Genomic DNA, 13,564 nt, shown 5'->3' on the forward strand with positions numbered 1-13,564 from the left:
ATTTGCCCTTTTTTGAAATTTGGTGGCCCGACTTTCATTTTTGGTGGCCCCGGGCCACCGGGCCACCGTTAGTGTCGAGCCCTGTTTTATGTTGACGTAGAAACATACACCTCATAGGATTATCGCAGTTAATATATCAGTACATTGCACATTAGTACGTTAAGCAAATTATGATGCAATTAATATGATATATATATATATATATATATATATATATATATATATATATATGAAGAGTTTGTTTGAAAAAACCGATAAGTCCATATTCGTCAAATGGAGATATTTGCCATTAAAGGTCAAGAAGAATAAAGAAAATGATAAGGAAATTTTTGCTTCTATTCACCGTAACTTCAAAAATGTACCTTATGTAGTGACCAATATATCATTTAAAAGGTATTATTTTGTACTTTATGACAGAGACCGTACTTCAAAATCTTCAAAAATGGACTTATCGGTTTTTGCAAACAAACTCTTCATATGTAATCAAGGAGTAACAATTGGTAACAGACTAAACCATTTGTCAGTACATGTACAATATGTGTTCACATGTGTGTGTGTGTGTGTGTGTGTGTGTGTTGTGTGTGTGCGCGTGTAGTACCTATATAGTATATGCATATATCATGATTCAGAGAGGTTCTGCAATCAGCCCAGTTGTAACTTTCTTTTTGTAAGCTCAATTCTCATCTCCGCCAATGCTGAGTTGAGTTGAGTTGAGTTTATTAACAACATACATGTGAATATGATAACATGATAACATGAAATTGCACAGGGTAAGATACAATAACATGGAAATCTTTTATGAGAATACAATGATATGTAAGGTTCTTACAGCTATGCATGCATATATTCTACGCAGAAATTAGTGAAATGAGTGTGAAATTACTCGTCGGGACACTAAATTGACTAACGTCTGAATAGTTTATGAGAACAAAGTTAGATTAACCATTCAAACTGATGCGGCGTCAAACGCTTTGCTTATAAAATGTATGACCATGTAATCGGGTCACGCCTTATGCGTAAAAACCATAGTATCCATGGTGATGAGCCAGCTCGCCGGTAACCTTCAGTTGATAGGTTATCATAGAGAGCGCTTCTGACGGAAGCCAGACTAAACTCTAAATTAAGCGTCATTTTCTTCTCGATATCTATACCGGCTAACTTCCTGCCTCTCAAGATTTTCGAAGATATTTGAGACGACACTGCAAGAAGTGATCGCACCGCAAATGTTTGTAATATTTTGTCACATACCTTGGATATTAGGGATTACTCTTATCGGTGAATTATTCAATCAGAAATACAGCTGCCATCATTTAAAAACAATGTCAATGAATTTATCAAAGCTGGGATTGGAATCAACATGAAAATAATATCATATCAACAGATTTCTTATTATCAATTATTATTAATCTAAAGTGTTTCATATATCTCAGGTGAAGAAAGTTGAAAATGACAAATATGATATATAATTATCTTGATATTTTTACTGAGCATAACAAACTCACAAATTGATCAATGACAAAGTAATATTTCGGGTACTAAAGAAAATCAGTATATGACTTAGCCAACAGATCGGTCAATTTTTTTTTCAGTGCAGGTCACATTTATCATCGCTCCTTTAGAATTATTAAAATTAGTTGGACAAGTAAAACTCACAAGGGGATATTGAAAATACAAAAATGAATTAGGAACGTTGAAGAATAAATACGAAACGTAGTGTAGCCACAGTCACATAATACTTTTGAAGTAGTCGCATTTACAACATTTAGATATATTGTATGTGCTAGTCCTCTCACGTTCATTACCTCCGCCACGGAGGATATGTTTTTGCCGGTGTTGGTTTTGTCTGTTTCTCTGTTTGTTTGTTTGCAAAATAACAACTAAATATATATATATATTTATATATATATATATATATATATATATATATATATATATATATATATAATGTATATATAGGCCCTATATATATATATATATATATATATATAATTGTATGGACGGATTTTGATGAAATTTTCAGGAAAAGTTCATAATGACGCAAGGAACAAATTGTTTGGGTCACCGCCTGGATCCAGGCTTTGTGTTTATTTATTCATTTATTTATTCATTTTTTTTTTGAAGGATTCTTTATCAGTGCCGTATAGGGTCTATCATGAACACTAGATGGCGCGCTTGCTTTTGCGATCCTCCGAGCCATTGCTAGCGCTGCTGGCTCGAAAGTACGGCGGAGGAAGCGACGGCTATGATTTAATAGTGCAGGAAACTTATAATGCAGATGATATGAATGTATGACTACAATATAAGATGGAAATCACAGTATGGGTGGAAATGAGCTGCTTGGCGGAAGTATGCGCTCTCCAAGTGCTTTTCTAGTTCTGGCATATGATATTTTACCACTTAAAGACCAGTTGTACTCGGTCACACAAGCTTAGTGAAGCATAATAAATTTACGTGTATCAAAAAGAAGAATCAGAAAAGTATTATATTAATTGAATAAAAGCGCAAGAAGGTCTCGGGAAATGTTGTCACGTGCTTTATACCTCTAAAATCCTTACAAAATTAGTTTATCTATAATGTACATATCTGTGTTTACACTGACGAGCTTATATGCGCAGTTGCAGGTGACAATAATAGGGAGCTTTAGATTTTCGCGACGGGGACGTTCAGAAGAATAAACCTATTCTGAGCATGCGCAAAAGCGCGCAAGAAGTCGATCTGTTTTTTGCTCGCGTCGTCTAAGTTTTTCACTGCGCGTTTTTAATTTTACGTCCGCACAATTTGCGAGAACTACTTCATGCACCGCTCATATGGGGGCACCATTTTATTTTTTTATAGGTTGCGTCCCAGCGTAATCTAAAGCTACTTTTCAGCACGACGCAGGGAAGAGGAGAACGTCCAGCTCAAGCGTCGTCTCAAGCGTCCGCGCTGCAAATCTAAAGATCCCTAAATTATGTTGGAGTGAGGAGAGAAAAAGACGAAAAAGGAGGAAGAGGAGGAGGATTAGGCAAAGAAGAAGAAGAAGAAGAAGAAGAAGAAGAAGAAGAAGAATGCGTAAGGTTGCATGTTTTGTGCGGAGCAACCACTCAATAAACATTCATTTAATCTACACGTTTAAGAATAGGCATAAATGAAAGATGGATATAATGTAGGGATAGTAGTATGTTATTCCAGTATCTATAGGCCCGTTAAACATTGTTTTCTTCCCGAACGTGCCGAAGTGTGTGTCGATATAGGCAAAAGGTGATATATATCTTTTTGTGGGGTAGGATAAGAATGAATAGACTATTGCTACTGAAAATTGATTGCCAATCCACGGAGTTTGTCCCATTATCACTAGACAGGACATCCAAATCCCTGACTCTGAGACCTACACTGATAATGATAATGTCTTATTTATCCCGGGTAGCCTCTTCAGTGTTGCCACTGCTCTACCAGAGGGCCCTGCCATTATTATTATCCTAGCGTTACCAGGCACCTATTTATACACCTGGATCGAGTGGGACATGGTGGGTAAAAACATCTTGTCCAAGGACACAAGCACTGGGCGGGAATCGAACTCGGGTCCTCAGTTTGGGAGTCGGGAGTCTCAGTGTCCACTATGCCACAGGGTTGATCTTATTTATAAACTACTCTAAAGTAGAGGTTTGGATTCTCACAGAACATTTAGACATTTGAAGACTCCTGCCTTTAAATTCTGATTTCTTTAGGTAATTGTACAATTTTAACTCGGGTTACATAAACAATGTTGGGCCGAATGGTCAGCACCACGGCAATGCAATCTCATTGGTGTTTGTGCTCTGCTTCACATGATCATAGAAAAATAGAATAAAATGCCAGTTCGCTTTGCGCATGAGCAGAAAGAGGTCATTCGTACCAACGTTGGTTTTTAAATTCACTGAGATAATTATTTGTGATGTAATGATTATTCATGCAATCCTTATAAATGGTGCTTGCCAGCACATCCACATTGAAAAAAAAATGGTATTTGGTAATATCAATAGAAAGAGATTGTTAATACGTTCAGTGCAAAGTAATGAAATGGATGCTTTTCCAAGTGTTATTTGACGGATCATGCTGGCCATCTGGGCCCCATTTCATAAAAGATGTTAGGATACTCTGAATCACACTTGCTGGAATGGCAACTTCCAAATGGGTAGAGCAACCGCCAACCAGGAAGCTGGATTCTTGTCGTTACCATGTCACTTGCCATTCTAGCAAGAGTTGCTATAATATCAACTTTTTATGAAATTAGGCCCTGGTCTACACAAGTTAATTCTTTGTTTGAATAGGATTGATGAATCCATAATTTATTACGTAAAGCTTATGCGCTGAAAACGAGTGCAGTGCACCTAACCGACTGAGAAAAAAGAACGATCATTCGTACTAATGTGCCCATGAGCTAACTCCGAACTGGCTTATACAGATCATAGCACAGGCCGTTTGATGGCGCTGTTCACCCTTGCCAGTTGGCGGTACTGATCATAAGAGGAATGGCTGCATGCATACAACATGTACAAAGCACAGACAAAACTCATGTAGATCATGGAGGTTGGGAAGAAATAAAGCAGCAGATTTGTATTAGCCAATTTGGAGGTGGCTCATGTGCACATTGGTACAAATGACCTTTCTTTTTGTCTTTGTTGGTTAGGCACTTCGCTCGTTTTCAAAGCGACATAATGCACAGGCTTGACACTGCTTGAACGACGTATACTTTTATGGAATTCGTCTATCATGTTCAAAATAAATGATGAACTTGCGTAGACCAGGTGATCATAATGATCCATCAACAAATATTTCGGGAAGCATCTATTTCATTATTTTGCACTGATTGTATAAACAAACGTTTTGTATCAAAATTGCTCAGTACGATGTGCTGGCAAGCACCATAAGGATTGCATGAATAATCATTACATCACAGATGCAGCATATCTCAGTGGAATATAAATATAAATATAATTTTCATCACCATGTCATCTTTGGTGTGACATTCTTCAGTCCAACACATTCATATCCAAATGAAGTTGCCTCGTTTTATTTCTTTTGGAAATTATATGTTAAATCTTAACATGTTCACGCCCCCAGGAGTCCTAGTTGGGTATCTCTTCGATATTGACCCATGGAATCATGATTGTTTTAGAATGCCTCCTCATTTTGATCCTTGCATCAACAGAAAGAGCAAAATTAAGACAATAAGTTGAGTTCAAGTTGGTCATTATAAAAGTTGTAAAATTTCACAATTTCACATGTTCCACAAAAATACTATTTCATTCAGCATAGCATCCACACTTGGAGATTAAAGATTGAATTGAATGGATTTAAGGAGATCATCGTTGTCATTGAGTTTTTGATTCTTACCATAAATAATGTTTTTACCATCATTTTTTCCCATAATCTAGACATGACAATTCGACAATAAATATTTGCACCCTTTGAAACTGTTTGTGTTTTTCATACTAATGATAACGATGATAGGATCTTACCTATCCAGAGTAGCCTCTTCAGTGTTTAATGACACTGTTCTAACATGGGGCTCTGGTATTAACATTATCCTAGTACAGTTGCATAGGTTTTCACAGTCACTTTCATAATTTTTGTCATTCAAAATCATATTCCGAGCATTCAATTTAAATCATTTTTTCATGCTCTCAGCACTGAATTTAGAATCTGGTAATTCAAATTCATTATCAAGCAATCACTTTGCGTCATTCCTGCAAAAAGTAGGAACATGTATTTTGAGCAATGTGTAACTAAATTCATTTTCAATCCGGCGACGGAATCTAGTTAATTAGTCATTCACATTCGTGGCAAGGTAACCATAGTTCAAACGAATGCATTCAGTATAAAAGATTTTTATATTTAGGTATCTGGTGTTTGTGTGGGTCTTTTCACTAAATATGAAATAGATTGGGCTTTAGGCATTGTTCATAGATTTCTCTTTAACCTCATTCAAGTTAATGACAACGCGTACGCAACTTGATTGATGCATTACGATGTATTATACAAACGAAGATGGGGATTCACGCCTTCGAAAACAATCTCGACTATTAAATATTGACGCTGAAAACATGAAAATTATCATTATTTTATTTGTTGTTCATTGATATCTCTCTGGATTCCATTCGCGCGATTGCGAGATCACGTTGTTTATCAGTTGGTCTCGGAATTAACGGGTAATGTGCCGGTCAGTGTTGGGATGTTGTCTTTTTTTTCAAACTATGATGCTGTCAAAGTATCTAATGTAGAAATATCGTCATGTTTTTTTTTTTTTTTTGGCTGCTCTGCTGAATGGGCCTTGTCAAGTCAAATTTCTTGAAAAGAAAACAAAAGTACAAAAGAAATACATGAACATAAAGGACATTATATCATTGCAAGGAGATGAAACTTCAAAACAATGTAGAACCTAAGTAATGAATCTATTTTATATCGTCCTACTATACAAAGAAGAATATGGATATAAGATTTTTGAGTGTGTTTGTGTGCCTAGGAGGTATTTGTGTATATGCGCTTGTTTTACTTAAAAAAAGAGAGAAAGAAACCAATTACACCCTGTGTCCCTCTTTCCTTACCTTATATCTTCTCCACTTAACTGAGTGCACTAAGTAGAACATGGATCACCTGAAAATGAAATTGACCCCTAAATATGATCATCGTGAATTTTGAGAATATGAATGTGCACTTGGAGAAAAAGTGCTCGTACTTGGAAATTGAAGGCACATGCATGATTTTGGTTGTGATTGCAAGGAAATAAGTAATATAATCTGTCAGATTCTAAATTTGAAGGCCAGATTTTTTTTCGCCAACGTACTCTTTGTGAATTTGAATAAACATTCATGGATAAAAACTTATTTAAAAAAAACACTTTTTTTTTTAATGCACTCACTTTATGGTGTAATGCCTAATTTCATCGTTATATACCCTTGAACACAATTTTGTTGTTTTTCGGTGAGATCTATACACCAAATCGTTTTCATTGTCAAGAAAATACATCTATCTATATGCAAAACAACAAAAATACTTAAAAAGGCATGGGCACGATGAAAAATGGATGAATATGAGTCATGATTATGATAACAATGATCATGGATGAAACCAAGACAGTAATCTTTCTAATTTGATTAATTGAAGTGATAAGTTGATTACTCCGTAACGAAATTGAATGCTGAAATAGCTGCATTGTGCAATCACGTGCCCGTCTCTCACTATTATATTGAATGACCACTTCGTGAAGGCGGAGTGTTTCTTTACGAATTCGAATGGCAACATTTTAGATTTGATCGTTGTAAAATACAAATTCGACTCATCGATAATGAATTTGAACGACAAAACCGGCTTTGCGTGACGAATTACCTCTAAAGTGAATGAACGTACCTACTAAATTGACCGTACGAACCTATGCATGTACTAAATAGTACATTGCATTAAGAAAAAAAAAATCATAGGTGCTCTCTCATGCCTGCATGCTATTTTGACATGCTGCCCTCTACGGTCAGGAAACCTCTTCATCACTCCTGTGCATTCTATTGATTCCTCGTGGAACAGAATAAAGTGTCAACAGTAGATATATCGGGTTATCCACGAGCAAGACATGAAAAATGGTCCATGAGTCATACAGGCCACGAGCTGGACACTAGGCAAAAAAGGTCCACGAAATCGACACTATGTAAATTAAGCCCTGTGATGTAATGTCAAGCTCGTGGGCCTTTTTTGCTTTGTGTTGAGCTCGTGGGCCTTGTTTGCCTAGTGTCTGGGTCGTGGGCCTTATCTGCCTAGTGTCTATGTCTCATGGACCGAATAGCTCGTGAACTCTGTTCACTCAGTGTCTAGGTTGTGGACTTTTTGACTCGTGAGCGGTATGACTCGTGGGCAATATTATTCGTGGGCTGTATTACTCGTGAGGATCGAGCGTGAGGTGCACCAGATATCAAGGAAGTGTGCATTCTCGTCCCCATTACTCATTTTGTATAAGCCCTTTTGACTGCATATTATGCCTTGATGATTGATTTTCTGATGTAAAACGGCGTGATCACATTTAATCACTTCGTCGTATCCCGCAATCACAGCTTCTCCAGAACGTAATACATGTAACTCCACAGCGTTCTCCACACGAGCACCGTTTGATATACCTTCTAGATCGTTGCCAAAGAGATATTCAGTTTCTTCCATGCTCGTAAAGTCTTCAGGTAATACAATACAATACAATACAATACAACTTACAGAATATAGCACTGGTACTTAGCCTATGTATAGCGCTCTCACAACGAGTGAGCATTTTTCACAACACTTCACAAATTATCAAACTTACATAAAGGGGTAAGGGAAATAACAAAATACCTTACAGATTAATCCTACACCATGTTCAAGTTGGCTTTGATAAACGGAGTAATATCTGACGATCAGATACACGCCTGAATACAGGACTGGCCACAGGCAGACCTAAAACCAGAAAAGTGTGGAATTTTGAAATCTACCATGTTTCCATATATGAAGAGCTTGCAACCAAAAGGCGCTAAATCCATTGAAAAATAATGGATCCTTAAGCGTCTTTTGGAAGCAAGCTCTTCATATACAGATCATTATAAATCACAGCTACATATCCTTCACTCATAATGAGTCTCTCCTTGATAACTGTACAACACACAGCTTCATTATATCTTATGTTTTGTCATGAAATTGATGGGAATACGATGCATTTTTTTTTTGGGGGGGGGGGGGGAGACGGGGTCAAATTATTGTGGTCTTGTAATTGCCTGACAATCATGACCAAACACATGTTTTTGTTATAACTTTTGAGAGCAAACATTTTGATTCTAAAGATCTGGTCAGATGACAACAAGAACATTTTTTTTTTTCTATTCGTAACATATTCCTTTATTTTCTGAGGAACAAGAAAGTCTTCAGTTAATATGCGTTTAGTCCGTAGATGATCGATAAACAGTAACTCAAAAGGGATTTTTTTAAGTTTTAGATTTTTACTTTTTGTTCAAGAGTAAAATTAATTTTGAGGATAATTTTTGAGGACAATAAATGTTTGATCTTGAGGTACCCACGGGGATGACTTCAAGAAAAGACAATGTGACATTATACAAGAGATGTCATGTCGCAAAAAACAACAACAAAAAACCCCCCTTTGCAACAAAGTATTTTGGCAGACTGCCCCCTTTTGGCAGAAAACCTACAGTCGATCTCATCTTGTTCAGAATGTGAAGTCACTCTTCAGTAGAGTGTCAGGACTGGCGCCTGCTGAGCAGCGCTTTCCCGTGAAAATCAAAGTGGCGTTTGGGAGTTCTCTGTACTCTGAACTTCGTTTGTGAGCTGCATTTCTGGTTATAAGCGCTTATGAAATCGTGTTTCACTTCATGAAATATGCTTGTGTGTGTGTATGTGTGTGTGTGTGTGCATGTGTGTGTATGTGTGTTAATGTCTCCCTCCTTTCCTCTATATTTACATAGTAGGTGGAAACTGTATACTAGCTTAAGAGGTAGGGTAGAAATTATTCATTATTGTGGCGCTTTATAGATCATTCTTCCGTCGTATTGCCATCAATATTCCCAGACACATCAGCATGTCTTGGCACTGAGGAAGTCCAATGGAGAACCAGTGACAATGTTTCCTGTCCAATTAGAGGCTGGTGTGTATGGAATGAACCTGCATACTGTATTTTCATGTGTGTTATGTTTATCGTATCAACCTCTTGCCGAAAGGCATCTGCAAGACCATCCAACTTAACCTGCTCCTTCTTTCGTTATAAGAAGGTGTTGATATTTTCGGAAGCAAACTAGTACCTACAGGCAGACGGTCTGGAAGCCAGACTAGAGTATACCCAAAAATATCGGGTATTATATTTTGGATCAAAAATTTACCCTCTGGTGATTGGTTGAAAGGGCTTCACGTGATTATAGGTATTTTCAGCTATGTCAGAAAATTGACACTCCATAAGTACTATTTGCAAAATGACGTCACTTCTATGACAACATTTCGCAAATAGTGTACTATTTGCAAAATGATGTCACAAAGCAATTTTGAAACTGTGCGCAGCTCTGTACCCGCCACTCTGTAAAATGTAACAATTTCTATTAAAGCAATTGTTACGTCACAAATCAATTTTGACATTGCACCAAGTCGTATATGATGGAAGTGATGTCATCACTTCCACCATACGACTTCTCGCTTTGCATTTCCCCAATTTCCCCTTCTTTTGTTTGATTTTTTTTATTCAAAATATAAACAAATATAGTTTGCCTAATTTCGAGTTATTTAAAAAAACGATGGGCCTCGGTGCCTGCAAAAGAACTATTCAATTCGGGGCTCTGCGCCCCTCTGTGAATAGTTCTTTTGGAGTCACCTCTGTCCATAGTTTTAACAAGAGACTCTCAAGGCCAAGTATATTTGTATACTATAGCATGGAGCTGCTCCATGGTACCAGGGAGGTGGCCTCCCTGATGGTACTAGTATTTACAAGCCGTTCTGTGAACGAGTTTGCCGGAAAACAGCGGAAATGTCCGAAATTCCCGGGCCAGCCATCTGCAGGCCAATAAATCGAGACAATACACTGACTTTACGGACTGCACTATGGTCATCTCTCTGAACCTTTGACGGTTACTCTTGATTATTTGCCTTTTGGGATGATGTCATATCCATAACCGTGGTACAGCAAGGACTAAAGCTTCAATACTTCCGGCATTTCTGATGACATCATTAAAATGTTGGGACTTTCGTATTGCACTCGTTTTATACAGGTGTACTTCAATGCGGCCAGTGTGGCACAAGTTGAACCCGCTGATAAAGTCATAGCTTATCATGTGATTGATTATCGTCATGCATGATATGACAATGTAGACGGTCAAGGCCGCAATATTCGGAGTATTCCAACTTCATCGGTTTTTCCAAAGGTGCATACTTCTCCTGGTTTGTCTTGCTGTATAAACATCAATATCACAGGACAAGATTGCTCTTTCCTGTTTAACCAAGAATCTTATAGTCAAAGATCAGCTTTCATTACTTCACCAAACTCTCACTTTAATTTGATTAAAGACGTTTATAACGCATCAAAATGGTTATAGCATCTGGATGATAGGGAGATGATGTACAGGGACGTTAAAGTTTTGAATATGTTTTGGGTATGTTTGAAAATGACATGTCCCTATATATAGTACATTATGTAGGCTGAGATAATGGCATTGAAGCGCGTTTCATTTCTCCCCCCCCCTTTTTTTTTTTGGGGGGGGGGGTTCAAAGAAATAAGCAGCACTATAATGTCTTGGATCTTGGTATATCAATACATATCTGTGGTATGTGTGTGTGTGAGTGTGTGTGTGTGTGTACGTACTTTGAGGGGAGGGGTATAGTGCCTTATATATGCAGAGGGTTTGCAAATAAAGTCAGTCTTGTCGGATATTAAAAACCTTTTATCCGGTGAAATATGTGAAATGTTCATGGTTGTCAGACATATTAAGCTGAAAAGCAATATATACGTAATATATATATATATATATATATATATATATTCGCGTATATATAGATATATATATGTATATATATATACACGTATATATACATATATATATATGTATATATATATATATATACACGTATATATACATATATATATATGTATATATATACGTGTATATATATATATATATATATATATATATATATATATATATATATTCAGTTTCAGAGAAGATCGTGAAGTATACAAGTGGGGTGAGGGGAAAATAACGGTGTTCATGTTTCTTGTTATGTGTTGCGCATGTATGACGAATGTATTACTGTGTTGAGAAAAATATGTGCGTGTGTGTATCAGTGTCGGGAGTGGATATTGGCCCGAATGCACGAAGGCGGTAGTTATTGAAACCATGGTTTAAATCATGGACAAAGACCGTAGTTTTAAATGGGGCGCCAAGTGTCGCATGGCCTATTTCATTACGAAATCAGTCATATCGTCGTTGAAATGTTGTCATTACGTTACGAAATGACTGATTTCGTAACGAAATAGGCCATGCGGCACTTGGCGCTCAATACAAATTGTCCATGGTTTAAACCATGGTTTCAGTTGTACCACCTTCGTGAATTCGGGCCATTGAGTATAAAGTGATTGGGGAAATGGGGAGGAGGAATGGTAAGGAATGTTTGTAAGTAGGAGTGGGATTAAGTCCCTTGTAGGACTATAGACTATATAGATGACCATTGTGAAGATAGTAAGATCGAATTTAAAGGGAACGTAAACCCAAAGAGCAATGTGGATTGAGTGAAAGCAGTAATATTAGTAGAACACATCAGTGAAAGTTTGAGGAAAATTGGGCAATCGATGCAAAAGTTATGAATTTTTAAAGTTTTGGTGTTGGAACTGCTGGGTAAGGAAACTACTAGAGGTTATGACGTATGAGTGGACTACAATATAAAGAAAATATAAAGGGAATTCAATAAAAATTCATTTTTCATGAAAATTACATATTCCATCAACTTGATACTGACATATGTTAGGGGTAGCACTTATTCCCCCTGCTTTCTAAGAGCGGCTAGTCAAGTACTCTTTCATTTTGCTAGAAAAGTGAATTGTTGTGGAATTCCTTTTATATTTTCTTTATATTATTGTCCACTCATACGTCATAACCTCTAGTAGTCTCCTCATCCAGCGGTTCCAGCACCAAAACTTTAGAAATTCATAACTTTTGCATCGATTGTCCAATTTTCCTCAAACTTTCACTGATGTGTTCTACTAATGTTACTGCTTTTACTCGATCCACATTGCTCTTTGGGTTTATGTTCCCTTTAAGGATCAGTCTGATCCAGATTATTTTCGTCAAGAGTATCTTTCTTATTTTATTATCTTTCTTTCTGTAAAAAAACAACTTCAATACTCAATACTATTGATTGAAGGCACGCAGCATGTTTTTTTTTAGTATCAGTGAGGAGCCATGCTACGTATGTTGACACGAAAGTGAAATGTATTTCTTTGCTATGCTCATAAAAAAATCAATCGAATAATCCGTGTAATTCAAGATAGTTTCATATTCTTATTTGTTCCTGTCCAAAGCTACACACATTTATTCACTATCTTACGCTGGTATTTTGTGAAAGTTGTAATACAATTTCGTTAGAGTGAGTGTTGGTTTCTTTTGAATAAAATGAAATTGAATACAAACAGAGACACGCGTAATTAACTTAACTCTTCTTTACGAACTGATAGAAAATAAAACCTATCATGTAAGTATCGTGAAATAAAATGCAGTTCGCTCACATAGACACTCATACGTAACACACGTCTATTTAGGCTCACACTCACACACACACACACACAAATATAGAGCCCTATATATATATATATATATATATATATATATATATATATATACGTATATATATATATATATATATATATTTAATATGTATACCTCGTTTAATAATCAAATATATCGAGTAAGTGTAGAATTGACTGTCAGCATTGTTGATGGAAATTTTGTGTAATGCCGCTCTAAGACAAGAATATGTTCTAAATATGTTCAATCTTTCACAGTTGAGTCAATCTAGAATCTGAAACATTCACTTCTAATCATCATCT

Source organism: Diadema antillarum, unplaced genomic scaffold, assembly GCF_040938485.1.
Source record: "Diadema antillarum isolate AM-2024a unplaced genomic scaffold, OU_Dant_1.0 scf00000036, whole genome shotgun sequence".
NCBI lineage: Eukaryota > Metazoa > Echinodermata > Echinoidea > Diadematoida > Diadematidae > Diadema > Diadema antillarum.